The sequence below is a fragment of the Lissotriton helveticus genome, chromosome 9, assembly GCF_964261635.1.
Source record: "Lissotriton helveticus chromosome 9, aLisHel1.1, whole genome shotgun sequence".
Taxonomy (NCBI): Eukaryota; Metazoa; Chordata; class Amphibia; order Caudata; family Salamandridae; genus Lissotriton; species Lissotriton helveticus.
This window is the reverse complement of record NC_136070.1, coordinates 1216961864-1216979503: the sequence shown is the minus strand read 5'-3', so window position 1 is coordinate 1216979503 and position 17640 is coordinate 1216961864. Positions and strand designations below refer to the sequence as shown.

The 17640-nt window shown below is 46.6% G+C and overlaps 1 protein-coding gene across 3 annotated transcripts in view; it reads right to left on the bottom strand.

Annotated features, from left to right (window-relative positions):
* Nucleotides 1–12681, bottom strand: part of MBD4 (methyl-CpG binding domain 4, DNA glycosylase) — a 245456-nt gene extending 232775 nt beyond the window's left edge. Inside the window, exon 1 of one of the 3 annotated variants that reach the window (XM_078661689.1) lies at nt 12437–12681. The gene's annotated coding sequence lies outside the window, so the exon portion shown is untranslated. The remainder of the gene's footprint in view (nt 1–12436) is intronic. The other 2 variants (XM_078661690.1, XM_078661688.1) reach the window with 2 other exon arrangements.
* Nucleotides 12682–17640: the final 4959 nt, after the last annotated feature.

Genomic DNA, 17640 nt, shown 5'->3' with positions numbered 1-17640 from the left:
TTTTGGCTACTGCCAGCGCAGTCCCAAGGAGGCGCTTATCCGCCCTGGAAACATCCAGGCCATCAAAGACCCCCAGGAGTAGCCTTATTGGCTCGTGAGGAACCTCCCACCCCCAAGGCTCGCGTGAGCTCCCGTTCCACCCCCCTCCAAAACTGTGCCAGTCTAGGGCAGAGCCACACCACATGATAAAAATCCGCTGGTGTGAAACCACACCTTGCGCATTCCGGAGTGGGTCTCAAGCGGGCTCGAAAGAGGCGGTCGGGGGAGAGGTAGGCCGCATGGAGATAGTAAATCTGGACCAGACGGAGTTGGCTGAGGTGGTCAGGGTTCTGGGCGCCATAAGTGCATACCTCCAGTCTGCCTCTTCTAGGGGTCCCTCCCAGCGAGTGCGCAGCGTGTCCAGGGACGCGGGCCATTATTAACTAGGGAGCGATAGATGCGGGACACCCCTCCCTTCCCCAGGTTCCCCATCATTACCTGGGCCTCTAGTGGACTGAATTCCGGGAGGGGGACTGGGAGGTGGGTCCGGAGCGCGTGGCGTAGTTGCAGGTACCTAAAGTGTTGGGTGTGGGAAAGGGCATGGTTCCGCTGCAGGACCGCGAAGGCCCGGATGTGGTCCCCTACCCAGACGTCCCCCAAGACCGAGACGCCCACCAGATCCCACCGGCGGAAGCCGTCCAATGCCGCCACTCCCCGGAGCCAGGTGCCATGCCACAGGGGCGTTTGTCTAGTAAGTTTACGGTCCCAACCCGTGTAGCGTAGAGCAGCTCCCCATGCCGTGAAGACCGATCTAGTGACGGATGCCATGGATTGAGGCACGGGGCTGCCATACAAGAGGGCCGGGATCTGGGGGAAATCCAGCTCCTCGAGCTCCACCCGGCAAGCTGGGTCGGACCAGCCGCCCGCGTACCAGTCATGGACAACGAGGAGCTTAGAGGCAATGTAGTAGAGGAAGAGATAAGTCACCCCCAGCCCCTCATCGTAAGGGGGGAATACGGGGGCACGCCAAAGACATGCGCGGGGCGACCGTTCCCCCACAGAAATCGGGTCAGGAGTCCGTCCAGTTCACGGAACCAGGCGCGGGGGATGGGGATGGAGGTGTTCTGAAGGACATAGAGAAGGCACGGGAGGACCATCATTTTAAACAGCGCACTTCACCCTAGGGGATTAAGTGGGAGTGTCTGCCATCGTTTAAGATCGGCCTTCATTCAGGCAACCAAGGGGGCGATATTCAGTGCCCACTCAAGCTCCGGCAACAGGGTCACCCATATCCGAGGTATTTGACTGAGTGGTGCCGTGGAGGGATGTCCGACCACAATATAGATTTTTAATGCATTAGCTAGTCATCCATTCTGCCAGCATTTTTAAAAAAAACTGCATCTGGTTAACAACCTAGCACTATTTCAATGCAGCATTTGACCAGCCTATTAAAAGGAAGCGGAAATGACAGTTTTGCCAGTACTAAGAATACAAGTTTGTGGGTTTAATGGTTCAGTCTGAGATTCCGTACTGTAAGGAGATTTATGCTGTATTTGTTTTAAAACCTCTTGAGCAAGCATTCTGTCGAAATACATGTCATCTTACACTTTTAAAAGAAGAGTCAAAGAAGAGTCATAGATATCTATGTCCTGTGTTCTCTGGATAGTCAGTACGTATCTGCGTGAAAGAATAAAGTGACAAAGTAACACCAGGGCTGCTGCTTAACAAGTCATCAGAGGGCATGTAGGTGTTGATGTCGACTGTACCTGTGGAAAAGGTAGCCCAAACAAGGAGTAACATCAAAAGAAGACTGTACCTCCAAGTACAGACACAAGAACCACAAATTAATAATCTTAAGCATATTAGCCTTAGAAACTAAAGTGACATCACTGAATTTCCGATCAGCCAACTGGATAGGAAGTGAAATTACTGGTTTTCCTGCTAAAACCATCTTTAAAAGAAAATGCAAAGCAAGAGGACTTCATTTCCCATCACCGATCAGCAAAGGAAATTTAAACCTAGCACCCTGGTCTCCTCCCCCCTACCAGGACCTAATGACAGCTACGCCTGTCCGCGTCTTACCATACCAAGAGCCAGGAACCCCGGTCCGATCACTCCCCAGCAATACTTTGCAGCTCGCCTAAAGCCGCTAGACCCCGGATGCCATTCCCCCTCACACCACAGTAGGGGCTTTCACCTGTACCCACTGCTGGTTCTCCAGGACCCACACAAACACTAACAACGCCCTCAACTCAACACCCCATCCCAATACACAAGTGCCAGCAATGCCTACACTCCCACTCTATACCACAGCAAAAACACAATAGAAATATGGTACCTTCCGAGTAGCGATGCACCCGACTGCCTCTTCATCACAGAAACCCTGCTCAACCCTTCATCACCTCCCAAAATCGCTACAGCAATCCCAGCGGGCTACAAGATCGCTAGACAGGACTGCCTTCACAAGCCAGAAGAACTCCTCGCTATTGTCTACAATGAATTCATCAAATGAATACCATCACAGAGAAAGCCACACGATTCATGGAACACCTACATTTCAAGATGCAAAACGGACCCTGAATGGAACCCTTGCCTACTGATCACCAGGACCTCGAGCCACCTTCACCAACCTCATCATTGACTTTGTCGCTCAACGCACCATTGACTCCACAGCCTACATTCTTCTTGGTGACCTCAACTTTCACCTGGAAGACCGAAACGATCCTTACACCACAGGACTCCTCGGAAGCTTGAGCATCATCGGACTCACCCAGCTCAGCACAGAACGAATACACACCCCAGGAGACACACTTGACCCAATCATCACCACAAGCGAAAGCATCAAATACAACACCCATCAGGGGTAACAAGTGCTATATGAATGCTAATCTTTCTTCCCCTTTTATTCTTCCGCTATCCTTCTCACTCCAAGTAACAGAATAATATCCACCACTGAAATTACCTCACATTTCACCATATTAATTCACCACTAATCCTTTATAGGCTTCGAGAATAGCGTGCATCAACAAGCGAAAAATAAATACAAACCTTTGTCCTCCTCTATCCTTCTGCTATCATTCCATATCCACATAACGGACTAACCTATCCACCACTTAAAATGTACTTTCATGTTTCACTATACTAATTCAACACTAATCCTCTATGGGTCCCGGAGTAGCGTGCTCCCCGCTGAAAAAGCGCTTCAACCCCTCGCCTAGTAAGCGCTATATAAATGCAATTACAATACAATACATGAACCGACCACTCCATCATCCATGTCCAAATCAAAACACCTCAAGTCAACACCACCACCAGGTTTACCGCTCCTAGCCGCAGCTGGACTAAAATCACAGAGGAAGACTGGTTCATTGCCACAGCACTGATCAGCCTAGACCCACAGACAACAATCGACAAGGATATCAACAACTGGATCAATAACTGCACGGGCTCTTCAGGTGCTGAGGGCAGAGTATGGATTGCATCACACGCAGTTCCTGAAATATGCGCAAGTACGCCACGCCTGGCTGGCGGAAGGGGCGCTTACAGGCCCTCTGCCGGAGTATGCTCCACTAGAGGGTCGTCTATTACAGGACCAGGTCCCTTCTAAATTAGTTTCCTTGACTTACAAATCCCTGCTTAACAATATGCCTGACGGACTGGTGAAATTGAAAAGTGCGCGTGAACCAAATCTGGGAGAGATGGATACCCTTGAGTGGGAGACTGCCCTTATGCACCCTAGGGAGGTGGCAATAAAATCAAGGCTCCGGCTCATCCAGTTTAAGATTCTCCATAGAGTTTACTATGATAGATACCGCTTACATCAGATGGGCCGAGCCAGTGACATGTGGCATGTGGACATGCAGAAGGGAACTTTTATCATACCATCTGGGAATGTGGGGTCCTCCAGAGCTACTGGGCCACGATAATGAGGGAGCTTAGTGAAATACCTGAGACGACACTACCGCTTGAGCCTAAATTGGTGTTATTGGGGATGCAAACTGAGGTGGATTTGACCCGACCCCACTTAATTTTCCTAACATTGGCCTTAGTGGTGGCTAAGAGGGATGTGGCTCGGGCCTGGGGAGCGCCGAGCCCCCCGAGACTAGACGAATGGAGGAGGGGAATGGATATTTACATGGCAGCCGAAAGAGTGACATATAAAGCTAGAGGTTGCCCGAAGAAGTTTAATAGAGTGTGGGGGAAATGGCGCAGTTACTATGGCTTGGATGGGGGACTTTGAGCGGGTGGTAACTGTCCTGCTTGTAGCCCTGGTATGTGGTAGAGGGGCTCGGATACACCGCCATGTTCCAGATGTAGTTGGCAGGTTACCATATATGGACAAAGGGCAATGTTTTATGCAATCTCGGAGATGGTAGGATGGGGGAAGGCAGGGTATGATGGACAATCTGCTGCGGCATGCTTGTTCTGTTTCTATGGTTTGAAAATGCAAATAAAAAAGATTACTAACTGCACGGGCTTCCTCACACCCATCAAACCAAACAAGCATAGCAGATTCAACAAGTAGGCCAGCTGGTACATAGAAGACCTACGAGACATCAAACGACACTAAACAGCTAGAAAGGAAATGCAGAGTCAGTCACAACACCATCGACCAACTACCTGCAAGGCTGCACAGACACTACCACCAACAAATTAAAGACACCAAGAAAAAAGCACGAGTGGACCGCATCAAAGGAAGTTTCAACAGCTGCATGGAGATCTTCTCGATCATCAAGGATTTCACTACGCCCTCAGCCACGGTCAAAAACATTGCTGCCTCCCAACGACTCTGCAACAATCTATCCAACTTCTTCTACAGCAAAATCACACACATCTATAGCAACGTTCCATACCAAGTCAACCCCAGAGAACTCATCGTTAACCTACCCACCACCAATCAAGATGGCTACCTTACCAAATGGAAAACCCTCTCCAGAAACGACACAGTGACAATCATGCGTACCATCCACTCAGGGATCCCAACGGACCCATGCTCTCACCACATCTACAACCTGGGAACATGACAACCTGGGAACATGACCAATCAGCATCACCCTGACCCACATCATTAACACCTCCATCACATCCGTTACTTTGCTGAATGAACGTGAACTTGCAGAAATGAAAGCCCTCCTCAAGAAGCACGCAGCCAACCCGAATCAACTAAGCAACTGCCAACCCATCTCCCTGCTCCCCTATCCAGATGAAGGGATGGACAAGGATATCAACAAGCACAAACAACCCACCTCAAGCTTTACTATGTTCTAGACAACACACAATCAGGATTCAGAAAGAACCACAGAACCAAAACAGTACCCACCACAGCCACCAGCAACATTCGATAGATCCTGGACCAAGGAAAAACAACAGCCCTCATCCTGCTCTAACTCTCCAGTCTTCGACACTGCTTAACACAACACACTCATCAGAAGCCTCCACGAGATTGGCATACATGGAATTTCACCTGGTGGCACTCGGAGCTAGGACCAACACCCACAGACCACGCAAGAGATCTAATGATGACCCCAGATGACAAGCTCAACATGTTGGCTCAAGTCAGCAGTGTGCACCTCCTGCTTCCTCCTCATACATAAGATCTTCAAATGGTTGCCTCAGAACACCAGACAGACCATCATACAAGAACTCATCACATCAGACTGGACTACAGCAACATTACGCCGGAATCTCCAAACAACTCTGACACAGACTATCCAGAATGCAGCCGCAACTCATACTCTACCTCCCACACCACACCCTACCTCAGGTAGCTTTTTTCACATTAATGGCCTGCCTCCTCCTCAGCACACGCGTGCTTTGCAAACATAGCACCAAGATCCGGGACCTCATCATCGGCCTCACCCCAGTCTTCTTCCTCACCAAAACCTGGCTAACCATGTGACTGCTCCAGACATCGCCACAGCAACACCAGATGGATACAAAATTGAACACCCGAGAATGCATCACCAAACCAGGAGGATGGAATCACCATTATCCACAAAGAAAATATCCACTGCACCACCGAGACAGAAGACCCATTCAGACCATGGAACTCCTCAACTTCAAACTCCAAACAGACGGGAAAACCACTACCAGAAGTCTCCTCGCCTAAAGACCACCTGGATCATGCCCCAGTTTCAGCACAGTCATCCCCAACTTCAAAACCCCACTCCCATTGACTCCAAAGAGTACATCTTCCTCGAAGATCTGAATTTCCACTTTGATGACCTCACCAACACCATCAGCCTCTTTGACAGCATGAATGACATTGGACTCCCCCCAACTCGTCATTGACCCCACCCACATTGCACGAGACACGCTGGACCCCATCTTCACCTCCAACAATAGGGTCAAGTACAGCTACGTCACTGAACTTACCTGGACCAACCACTCCATCATACACTTCAACATTTCCCGCCCTGACCCACCCATGCCCTGCAGCTGACACAAAGTATCAGAGAGCCAATGGCCTGATGCCTCCAACACATCATGCCTCTGCACTGTATCAAACCCTGACCAAGCTGTCAAAAAAAGTCTACTCCTGGATCACCAACATAATCTCCATCAGGACCAGCAGACACGGAAGGAGGATGCAAGATGGTACACCTCGAACGGAGGACAGCAAAATGCTACTGCTAGAAACTAGAAAGAAGATGACTCACAAACAAGGACACCTCAGACAGAACTATCCTCAAGACCTACCTCAAACTATACCGGCTACTAAGAGAGACAAAGGGGAAAGCCTTAACCAACCGCATCAAGTCCAGCTTCAACCACGGCAAAGAGCTCTTCAAAATAGTTGTACAAACCTCGCAGCCACAGCAGACAGCATCACCCCTCCCAAGAACTATAAGACAGGCTCACCGACAAGACCACCATCATCTGTAAGAACTTTGAACCCCAACCCAACTCGGACTTCCTCAGGCACTCACTGAAAGCAAAGCAGACCACCGACAGACCACATAGGACCAGCTCACCCCCATGACACCGCCACCATCATGAACTCCTCACTCAAGAGCCCTCGAGGACACCTGCCTGCACATTTTTAACCTGGGAAGCCCCTGGATCAGCAGCAAGCTTACAACCCTCTACAATTCCCCAATCGCACAGCCACCTTTCCCCAAGACTGGAAACATGCAGAAGTCAAACCACTCATCAAGAAACCATCTGCTGACCTGAGCGAACTCAAGTACTACCGCCCCATCACACTTCTCTCCTTCCTAGCCAAAGTTCTTGAATAAACCATCAACCAACAAGTCACAAAATATCTGAAGCAGAAGCTTCTCCTAGACACCTCCTACCCGAATTCCACACAAACCACAGCACTAAGATTGCCTTGATAGCAGCCACCGATGACGTCCGAGCCCTCCTAGACCCAGGAGAAACAGCAGCTCTGAACCTCCTCGGCCGCTTAGCAGCCTGCGACACCGTATCCCATCACGCCCTGATCAGAAAACTGCATCACATCAGTATCCAAGGTAACGCCTCAAATGGATTGCATCTTTCCTCACCAGAAGAATGAACAAGGTCTACCTACCTCTATCCACCTCCGAACCCAAGGACATAATCAGCAGTGTCCCTCAAGATCCTCCCTTAGCATCACCCTCTTCAATAACCACATGACACCTTGACAACATAGTCAGATCCCACGGACTAATCATCACATCCTAAGCAGATGACACTCATTTCATCCTTGCGCTCTCAGTAGATCCCACCAACACAAGAGCCAACTTCCACAGGTGCATGAAGAGCATCGCCAACTAGATGAAGGACAACTGCCTGAAGCTCAACATCGACTAATTGGGAGTGCTGATCTTCGGCAACAACACCGCTTGAACAACTCCTGGTTGCCATCAGAACTAGGACCATCACCTAAAACGACGACCATGCCAGAAACCATGGCATATTCATGGACAGCAAACTGGCAATGAACTCTCAGATAAACTAGTCTCCTCTGCCTGCTTTCTCAAACTTGACACGTTACAGAAAGTCTTCAAATGGCACACTACCAGTCGTGCCTTCACTCTGGCCCTGATCGCCAGCCCATGCTGGTATCACCACACACCTTCTGCAGAGACCCTAGACCATACAGAACACTGCCAGCCTCATCCTCTTCCTCCCGAGATGGAGCGACATTCCTCCCCCACTCCCCTAAAGTAAATTCCACTGGCTCCCTATACAGAAGAGATACTGATTCAAGCTAATGATCCATGCCTACATAGCACTGCACAACCAAGGACCATCCCATATCAACTACTGCCTAAATTTCCACTCGCCTACCACACAACTTCGCTCTGCCTTCCTTTCACCCACCCACACCCCTAGCATCCACCGAAGCAACAGCAGAGGACGCTCCTTCTCCCATCTCGCACGAAAAACTGGCACTACTTCCCTCTGCAGCGACGGGCCTACACCTCCATACTGGAATTCCGGAGAGCACTTAAGAACTGGTAGTTCGATTGAGTCACCTGAACCATCATGACCCTCAAGTGCCTGGATACCTTCTCTGGATATTAGTTGCACTATATAAATCCACTGATTCAAGGTCTGGCTCCCCATTCACAAGCGCAGCCAATTCAAACTTCTCATGCGCAAATACAAAACCATACAGGACCAGAGTACCTGAACAGTGGCATACACATTCACAAACCCACCAGACACCTATGCTCTGCCTCACCCCCACACATGCTCTTCAAAAGCAAGACTGGAGGTCGCTCATTCCCCTACATCGCACCCGAGACATGCCTTTAATGAATTGCTGCAACACATCATAGCCTCCTCCTTACTTATTGAGTTCCACAAGAAGCTGAAGATCTGGCTCTTCAAATAAGCACATTGAGACCACACACCTACAAACCTTGCCCAAGTGTCTGTATACTCTCTCTGCTATAGTTCACTATACAAAGCAACATAACCAGATTGATTTGAATTTCATGCAAGAGTCTCTCTCTAGAGAACAAACTGTTTTTGTTAGAAGCCAATTAAGACAAGTTATTGATACGATTTTCTTTGAGGTTTTCTTGTTAGCCAAGTTGGGCTGTTTTTTATGTTAGTATAGCCACTGGTAAATGTCAACTATCCCAATGATGTAAACAAACTATTAGGTTGCAAAACCACAACTCACTAAGTGCAGTCTCACAAAGATAGTACTAAGCATTTGGCACATCACAGCACAAAGGATTCCATGTTAGGAACTGCTTCAAAAGACCAGTTGTCACATTATTGGCAATGTTGAAATGTTCTGTATTATTTATATAGCACTTCATAGCATATAGGGTGGATATTGCAATATTTCAAATTGGATTCTTCTGTACCCTTTTGGAGTGCGTTTTTGGTAAAATGTGGATTGCAGAATGCACTATGTTGAAAGTGTTGGCTACATACATACACGCAAAGCTGGACGATGAAGGCTAATGGATTTGTACAATTTTATTGCAGCATTTACTGTAGTCACATAATTTGAAGATTTCGCAAAAATTGCACCGTGCTAACATTGATGAAAATGTTATTGCCAGAGAACGTGCTGCATAACTGAAGTTTTTTGCTTTGAAAATCATGCCTAATTATTATGTCAGTTATGATGCATAATTTTGACATTGCAGTAGCCTTGCAATGATAAAGCTCTGCAGAGTGGTCTGGGAGCAGTCATTATGATGATGAAATCCGTATTTCACAAGGACTCATGAAATATTTCATATATTTTACAGTTAACTTTGAAATATGGGTTTTGATACCACTAAGGTTTAAACAATAATACTCAGCATGTATATCTTGTAAGTGAAAATACACTGCGTTCAACATGAAATAATACAGTAAAAAAGGTCAAATTCAGCACAAGAACACTAAGCACGTTCCATGTTACAACCACTTATCACAGTGAAACATCTGGGTCCATGCTCACTATGGCCCTGATTACAAATTAAGGCATTATATAGCCCCTGATAACTAACGATACCACTGGGTATGTTATTTAAATGGTGGGATAAATAAAACCTGTAACGAGTTCATGCAGAATACCTACGGATTGTGGTGTTTAACCCGCCTAAATAAGGAAATAACATAGGTTCTCTCTTGCCAAATTTCGGGAGGCTTGACCAGTTATTTAAACACACCCAATGATTATTGGATTTGTTAAATACCTTCAAACTCGCAATTCCGACCCATATGTAAACAGAAGTTTGCGCATGGGTCAGAATATTACGAGGCACTCGTAATCAGGCCCCAAGTCTGTTTAATGATATTCTACATCACCAGACAGATTAAACATCATGTGCTCTTCCTCTGGTTCAATATCTCTGTTTTAACTTATAAATAATACAAATATTCCCTTGGGTTATGAAAAGAACAGGATACAAGGTTCAACTCACAACTAGGCATTTACCCGCCCACGAAGAGGAGCAATCGCTCGATGATTCTCTGCAGTTAAAGAGTGCAAGAAATTAGAGGTTTATAATAAAAAAATACCTCCACCCTCGTGAACGAACGGACATGGGAGAGTGTACAAGAAAGTGATAAGTAATTAAGGCATTTTAATATAGTAGCCAATCGGCAGGAAATTGAAGTGACACCTCGGGTTGGCCAAAAGGAAGTTAGAACATATAAGTACATCAAATGCACTAAGCAGAGTATCTGCATCAACTGACGAGAAATCAAACCGAAAACAGTTTTAATCAGTAGAAGAACTGAACGTACTTATAAAGTTAGACTCAAGAGGGCATAAAAACCAAGCTAAACAATAAGGAATACAGAGAGAAACTAACGAACTATTGTCTTGATAAAGATGGAATAATAAATCAAACCCATCGAAACGCGTCGACGCATCATTGTACATAATCCAAGGGAAAATTTGGACCTGCAGATACGAACATGAGTGTATCCAGGACAGGTTTTTAAACACTGCCATATGATATGTTTCTTTGAAAGACAAAGTACACTGTCTAACCATTCTCTTTTTATGTCATTGTACATTGTGTAAACTGTTTGTAATTGGGTATTTTACATTAATTGTTTTATGATTTGTTTTTATGAAATGTTATGCATACAACTGTGATAGAATGTGTATTGAAATGTTAACATTGTAACCAGTTTTTTAATAATAAAAGATTTTTGTAAAACTTCAGTGCTATTTAGCAATTGATTTAACTCCTTTGCTGCGGCGGCAACTCCGCCGCAGAGCTAGGGGGGAGGGCGGGCAGAGCGGCGCTCGCATGCTCGTGACGGAGCCGCTCCGTCACGAGCCGTGGTTGCGCTGTGCTCATGACGGAGCGGTTCCGTCATGGCCCCGCCCGCTCAATGGAACGTCCAGCGCAGGCGCGGAATTCGCTCCGCGCAGGTGCGCCGAACGGGCCATGACGGAACCGCTCCGTCATGAGCACAGCTCAACCGAGGCTCATGACGGAGCGGCTCCGTCATGAGCATGGAAGGAGTTAAATATTGGGTGGGATTTTCCTTTAGGAGTTATATTATTGTGCGCCTTGTGAGGTACGACCTAGTTGGGGGTTGAACCTTGTATCCTGTTCCTTTCATAACCTAAGGGAATATTTGTTTTACTTGTCAAGAGAACCCTACTCCCTTGGCTACAACAAGGGGTCTCTCTCGCTCCTTTTTACATATACATATCTGTTTTAACTTATGTGCATGAAAAAAACATGGCATAGACCACATATGCAGCTCCGCCTGGAGAAATGTGTGTGTGTATGTATATATATATATATATATATTTTTTTTTTAATAACAACGTGACCCACTAGATGCTCTGTCTCTTCTGTTATGGCCTCTTCCCACAGTCAACAACGGTAAGGAACAGCAGGATACAAGGAGTACCCTAATTCAACATCCCTTCTACCCTGCACCACCTTTAGACTGCGTGCCCAAGCACAATATACTCTACAATCTTCGTCTCCCAAGCCCAAGATTTAAGGTCCCATAAACTTCATCGCTTACTTCGACCACGCCCCCTCTTAGATCCAGCCTCCCCCCCCCCCATCCACGTTCTCTCTCAACCTGCCAGACTCTTCCACTACACCCACAAACGGGTCTCACCTACGTATTTCGCCATCCTGATTATTTCCCCTCGCACCGATCTAGGTTCCAAACAAGCCCACCATCAACTGCAGCTTTTCCTATGGGGATCATTTTCCCCATAGGAATGGATAGGGAAAATTATCTGGTTTGATCTCCCCCCCCCCCTCCCCTTTCTCTGCCACCTCTCCCTCACTCAATCAGATTTACTCCCTCCTTATATCTCCCCTGTACCTCCTATTAGCCTCCTTTACAACCTCCAGTGCCTGCAGCGCCCTCCTCCCTCTGCCCCTCCCCTCACACCCTTTGTCTTGGCGGGAAGAGGGGCCTGCGAGCAAAACGCAACAGCTCGGTGCCACTGCTCGAGCCCTTCGGCACCCATGCACCACGGCGCGCATGTCCCTCTCCACCCTCCGTTGATCTCGGGTCAGGGTCTTACCTTCCCGCCTCATCAAACGCCATCACGGAGATCCTCAGCAGGCACAGGAGGGGACGCGGACCGCACTGCGCAGGTTCGCGAAGACAGCGTCCTGTGTAGGAAGCATGCCCGCTTACAGTGCAAGGATGGCGGATCCAAAATCCTGTTCCACAGGTTGGCGCCCGCACGCGCAAGATCCAAGAATACACAACGCGCATGCGCACCCGTAGTTTTTAACCCTGCGTGACCTGTCAAAACAGCACGCCGTACTGCGAACCCGTTTCCTCTGTCTCATGTAAAGCGCATGCCCATTGGCTGTACTCCTAAGCATAGCGCCGCTGCGCACGCTCGGCGTAATTGCGCGCGCAAGCGCACAGCGACTTCTCTACATGGACGTTCCCTTTCCTGCCTTTGATGTGATTTCTTAATCGCTTCGTTGGAAATCCTGACAATGGTCTCTTGCCTTTCCGTTAGAGCGGTCTTAGGTGTTTATGTTTTACAAGCTCAAAGGATCGTACCAGGCATCACAGCGCTGTATTGTGGCATTGTGTAGGGCGCTGAAGCGTTTAAGCAGCATATGAAAAGCCAACTAGAGCTCCTCAGCGGTCCGCATAGGGGTAGCAAGCGATATATATTTTATATATATATATATATATATAATTATTATTTTTTTTGGGGGGGGGGTTGGTGTCTATAGCGCGAGTTCGACCCGAGCGCTTTACACGAGCCTCAGTTACAATGCACAAAAATACATTCACTTTTTTGGTAGACACGGGGAGATTAAGTGATTTGCCCAGAATCACAGGATGTTGGTCCCGGATACCAGACTTGAACTTGGTTCCCCACCTCCTAAGTCACCGCTCTGGCCCTTGTGCCACATCGTCGCCCCATGCTGCAATACAGCGGGCAGGGTGTGTGGTAGGGTAAATTTCACGGACAGTCCGTAAATTGGACCTCACGTCCGTTGTCCGTGAGGATCCTTTTTATGGACGCCTTTTGTCCGTAATTTTAGGCACTGCAGGGGAACAGAGCTGTTCTCCCTTTGAAGGGCCTCAGCTCCTTGATGGGGCCGACTCACACTCGTCTGAGCACAAGAGCCGCCCCACCCCACCCTTGCTCATTCTGTGTGGGGCTGATTGCCACATACAGAATGACAATGAGTCAGTCTGGGCTGGCACAGCATGTGGTGGCCTCCTCCAGCCTCTGTCTAGGGCAGGGCTTTCTGTCACCTGGAAGTGCAGAAACGCCCATGCTGCTGCTGCTGCTGCTGCTACTTGAGAATCCCGTTAACCAAAGGAATGCGGGTGAAAGAAGTTCAAAGGAAGGGATTATAGTTATAGTAATATAGCAGCCATGGCTGCTTATTTTATGCAACTTACAACCATTAACAAAGCCAATTGTTCTGGCTTGTTGTAGGTGTAATGTTACTTGTTCTAAGTGTAACGTTACTTGTATTGTATATCTGGATGCAATGACAGAAGTAACAAAAATACCAGTCTGGCGGCACATTTAATTAAGCATAGATTTTAAGTGCTTTTTTTTGCAATTTTTTTTTTATTACATTTTCACAGAACACGCCTCCTGGGAGGGAGGATAAAGCAGTAAGCAAGTGCACATCATTACACACATGAAGGGTAACAGCATACAAAATAAAATCGAGGTGTACATAGCGGTTCTCTTGTGATAGGCAGTCATAGCACTTATCTCCTTAATCCGTGAAATTACGCGTCAAGAGGTGTATGTGAGTACCGTGTCCGTGTGCCTCGTCATAGTCATGCATTCCCGTGATGGATGCTGGCGAGGGAAATGTGTGCCGGTCTCTGAACCGCCGGCCAGTAGCAGGAAAACAAAACTTAGAACCATGGGGGGAAATTTTTCCTAGTCTAGTATTTGGCGTCGGATGCATGCGGTAGCATAGATTTTTAGCTTATGTGTTTTTAAGCCACACATTTTATTACATTAAACGCCCTTTTGGAGAGCCCTCCCCCCCCCCTAATTTTTACATCCCACTTAAAGCTCTGGAAACAACACCATGTCACAGTCGCCCCACTTCCATGCACTGTGCATCATGCATGACTCATGCCTTCCACTTTTTCAGATTGCCTATGTGCAGGGGCATAGTGAACCCTGCCCCACCCAACCCCTTGCTTTAGGAACTACAGCAAGGGTGGAGTTCTTGATGGGTCTCATAATTAATGTGAAAAGGTGAGTAAGTAAGTGAAGGGATGGCTGGATAGAGTGAAAAGGTGGATAACGGGCGAGTGAATGGGTGGATGGATGAGTGAAATGATGGATAGATTGATAAATTGATAAGTGAAAGGGTGGATTGATGAATTGATAAGTGAAAGGGTGAATGGATGGACAGATGAGTGAAAGGGTGGATGTAAGGCTGGATGAGTGAGTGAAAAGGCGGGTAGATAGACAAAAGGATGGATAGATGAGGGAAGGAGTGAAAGGGTGGATGGATGAGAGAAAGGATAAATGGATGAGTGAAATGATGGATGGAAGGATACGTGATGGATAGGTTTGTAAATGGATGAATATGGACATGGGTGGGCACACAGATGGAAGGACAGGACAAATGGTGAAAGACTGAATGATGGATGAAAGTATGATTACACTTGTAAGCCACATTATCTTAAGCAACATTTCCTATACATTGACTTTCACATTTATACGAGTGATTGTCTCTATATAATATGTGTCTGTTGTAACACACCCCATCACTCTGCCCAACATACTTGGGATGAGTAGCACTATAGAAGAAATTAAATACACATGAGAGATGGTCTATGTAAAGATGAGGGGTGCCATTGGAGGGTGGTATCAAGGCCAGACTGGCCGGACCGGGCATCAGGCGTTTTCTCTGGGAGCTGGAAAGGTAGGGGCAGTTTTTTTACCACAAAAAGACCTGCACATTTGCTTAAAAGCTGCGCGCATACTGACAAACCATGAAGTGCACAATTGTCTCAACTTAATATAAACTTATTTTCACTTGTACTTTAGTAGTTGTCTATTTACTTACTTATATACTATTGCGTAACCTTCTCTGAAGTGTCTGTAAAACGTACCTTTTGTCCTGAATTTTGACCTCCTGTCCTGAATTTTCGTCCTGAATTTTGACCCTTTGTCCTGAATTTTTACACTCATTGTCCTGAATTTGCACCCATGCCAGTTGGTCACCCTAGGTCAGAATATATTGAAGTTTTACTATACAGCGCCAACGCGACCAAAGGTATTGGTCTGCTTTGAATGAGCACCAGGTACATTACACAATGTCACATTATTTATATAGTGTATCATATATTATATAGTGCCAAACACATCACCTCTGGATAGCACCAGCCTAGCGATAGGGGCAGCGGAATGCTCTGTGTTTTTGATCATACTAAAAAATAGGCTAGGTAATTACAGAAGGCCCAATACCTCTTATGGCAACAGGCACCAGGAACAGACGGTGCTGAATGAATAAAAAGAAGCCAGAGGCAAGGATGGCAATTGGAGACACTAGTAACACCCGTGTATTATTTTAAAAGGCAAGGCCATTGCCTACTGCTAAAGAAATGCACCCCATGAATGGGGAAAGAACTGGAAGAGCAATTGGGGCTGGCAATCTGAGTAGAAACTGCTCATTCTTTAAAAAACCCAGATTTCACCTACTCTTGCTTGGCTTAAGGGAACCAAGTTTTTTGAGCCGGGGTTCACACCCCAAACACTCTCTATGGCGGACTTACACCACTAGTCAGGTGAACCCTAGCTGGGTTGTAAATCAGATCCTAGCTAGACTATTGCTCTACACAAGCGAAGATGAGAAAAGGAGCATTTTGTAAGTTGCTGCCTTGATAATATGATTGAGGCAAGGCAATAAACTTTGCCTTGCCTCATTTTACCCCTCTGTCCTCAACACAAAAGATCACAAAATTAGGGGTTATTTTATTTCATATTTTTCCTAAAGTTTGGCCGTTATGCCAGACGCTTTTATAGTTCTTTACAAATCTCAGGGTCAGTTTTGAGTATGTTCCAATTCGTTGTGAAAATTTTGTAAATACCCTCTGATTTAGAGTTGAAAGTAAGAATAATCAGAGATGTACTGTCGTCAGTATCAGTACTTGTTTCGTCCTGTTTGTCTTGTAAAGTCTCAAGTTCATCCTCGATGGAGTGCGGCAGGAGACCACCATGGTGAAACATATTCTGAAACTAGCGGATGTGGTCGGAATAGCTGTAAGAAGTGCATTACGAGACCATTATGACTAGATATGTATGTTTACAGACTGTAATTTCCACTGCACTTGATGATTAGTACTGTATTTAACATATGACATGCAACTATACTGTTATAATTAGAGGCTGTTTAAATTTGTTTAAACTCTTTGCAGGCGCTACATTTATGTGAACTAAAATATTTTAAGAAACCTGCCACAGGAAATTACCATACTAGCTAGATGACCTGTGTTGTACTGTAACTTACTGAAATGTGCACGCTAATATGACTGAGCTCTACACACAGTACATACTGTACTTACAAACTACGTGTGTAGATACTGTTGTAACTAATGGCTGTTCTAAACTATGTATAACGTGTTTTGGCACTATAGATATGTCAATGTAACACATTTCAAGATGTCTGCCACAGAAATTGACCACACAAGCCCTGGACCTGTGTTGTCCTTTGTTAGTTTCCGGCAAAGTGTTTGTAAGTGAAGCCGGCATGTGATTCGGTGTGTGATCAAGACTTGTAGTCGAAACGCGTAACTGAAAAGTAAAGCCATCTTTTGAGCAAATCCTCCCGAGTGTGCGTTTTACATCGAATAAAGTGGGATATTGTCTGGCGTACTCTGCCTGCTCTACGCATCTACACACTACCTGTCTACGAGCCCCCGGAGATCAGAAGGAGCATTGTTTGTTGGATATATATATATATATAAGTCATACAGGTTGCCTTTCAGTGAGAAAGCCCTCACGGTAACGATCCTCCTACAGCAAGGTCAGCAGTGGGCACAGGTTCACTCGGCAAGCATTCAACAGGGCTGACGCGTTTCGGAAATGACTCCTTCATCCAGAGCCCCTCACAAGTAAACCAACGACGACATAGTTCGGAACACCTGCATTTATTCAAAGAGTCCCGCCCCTCGGCAAGATCTCACACCTCCTTGGTGTTGGCAGCAAAGCATTCTGGTAATAGCAGTCCAAACTTTCTATCTAACCCCAGTGGGTGCCGTCGCTGG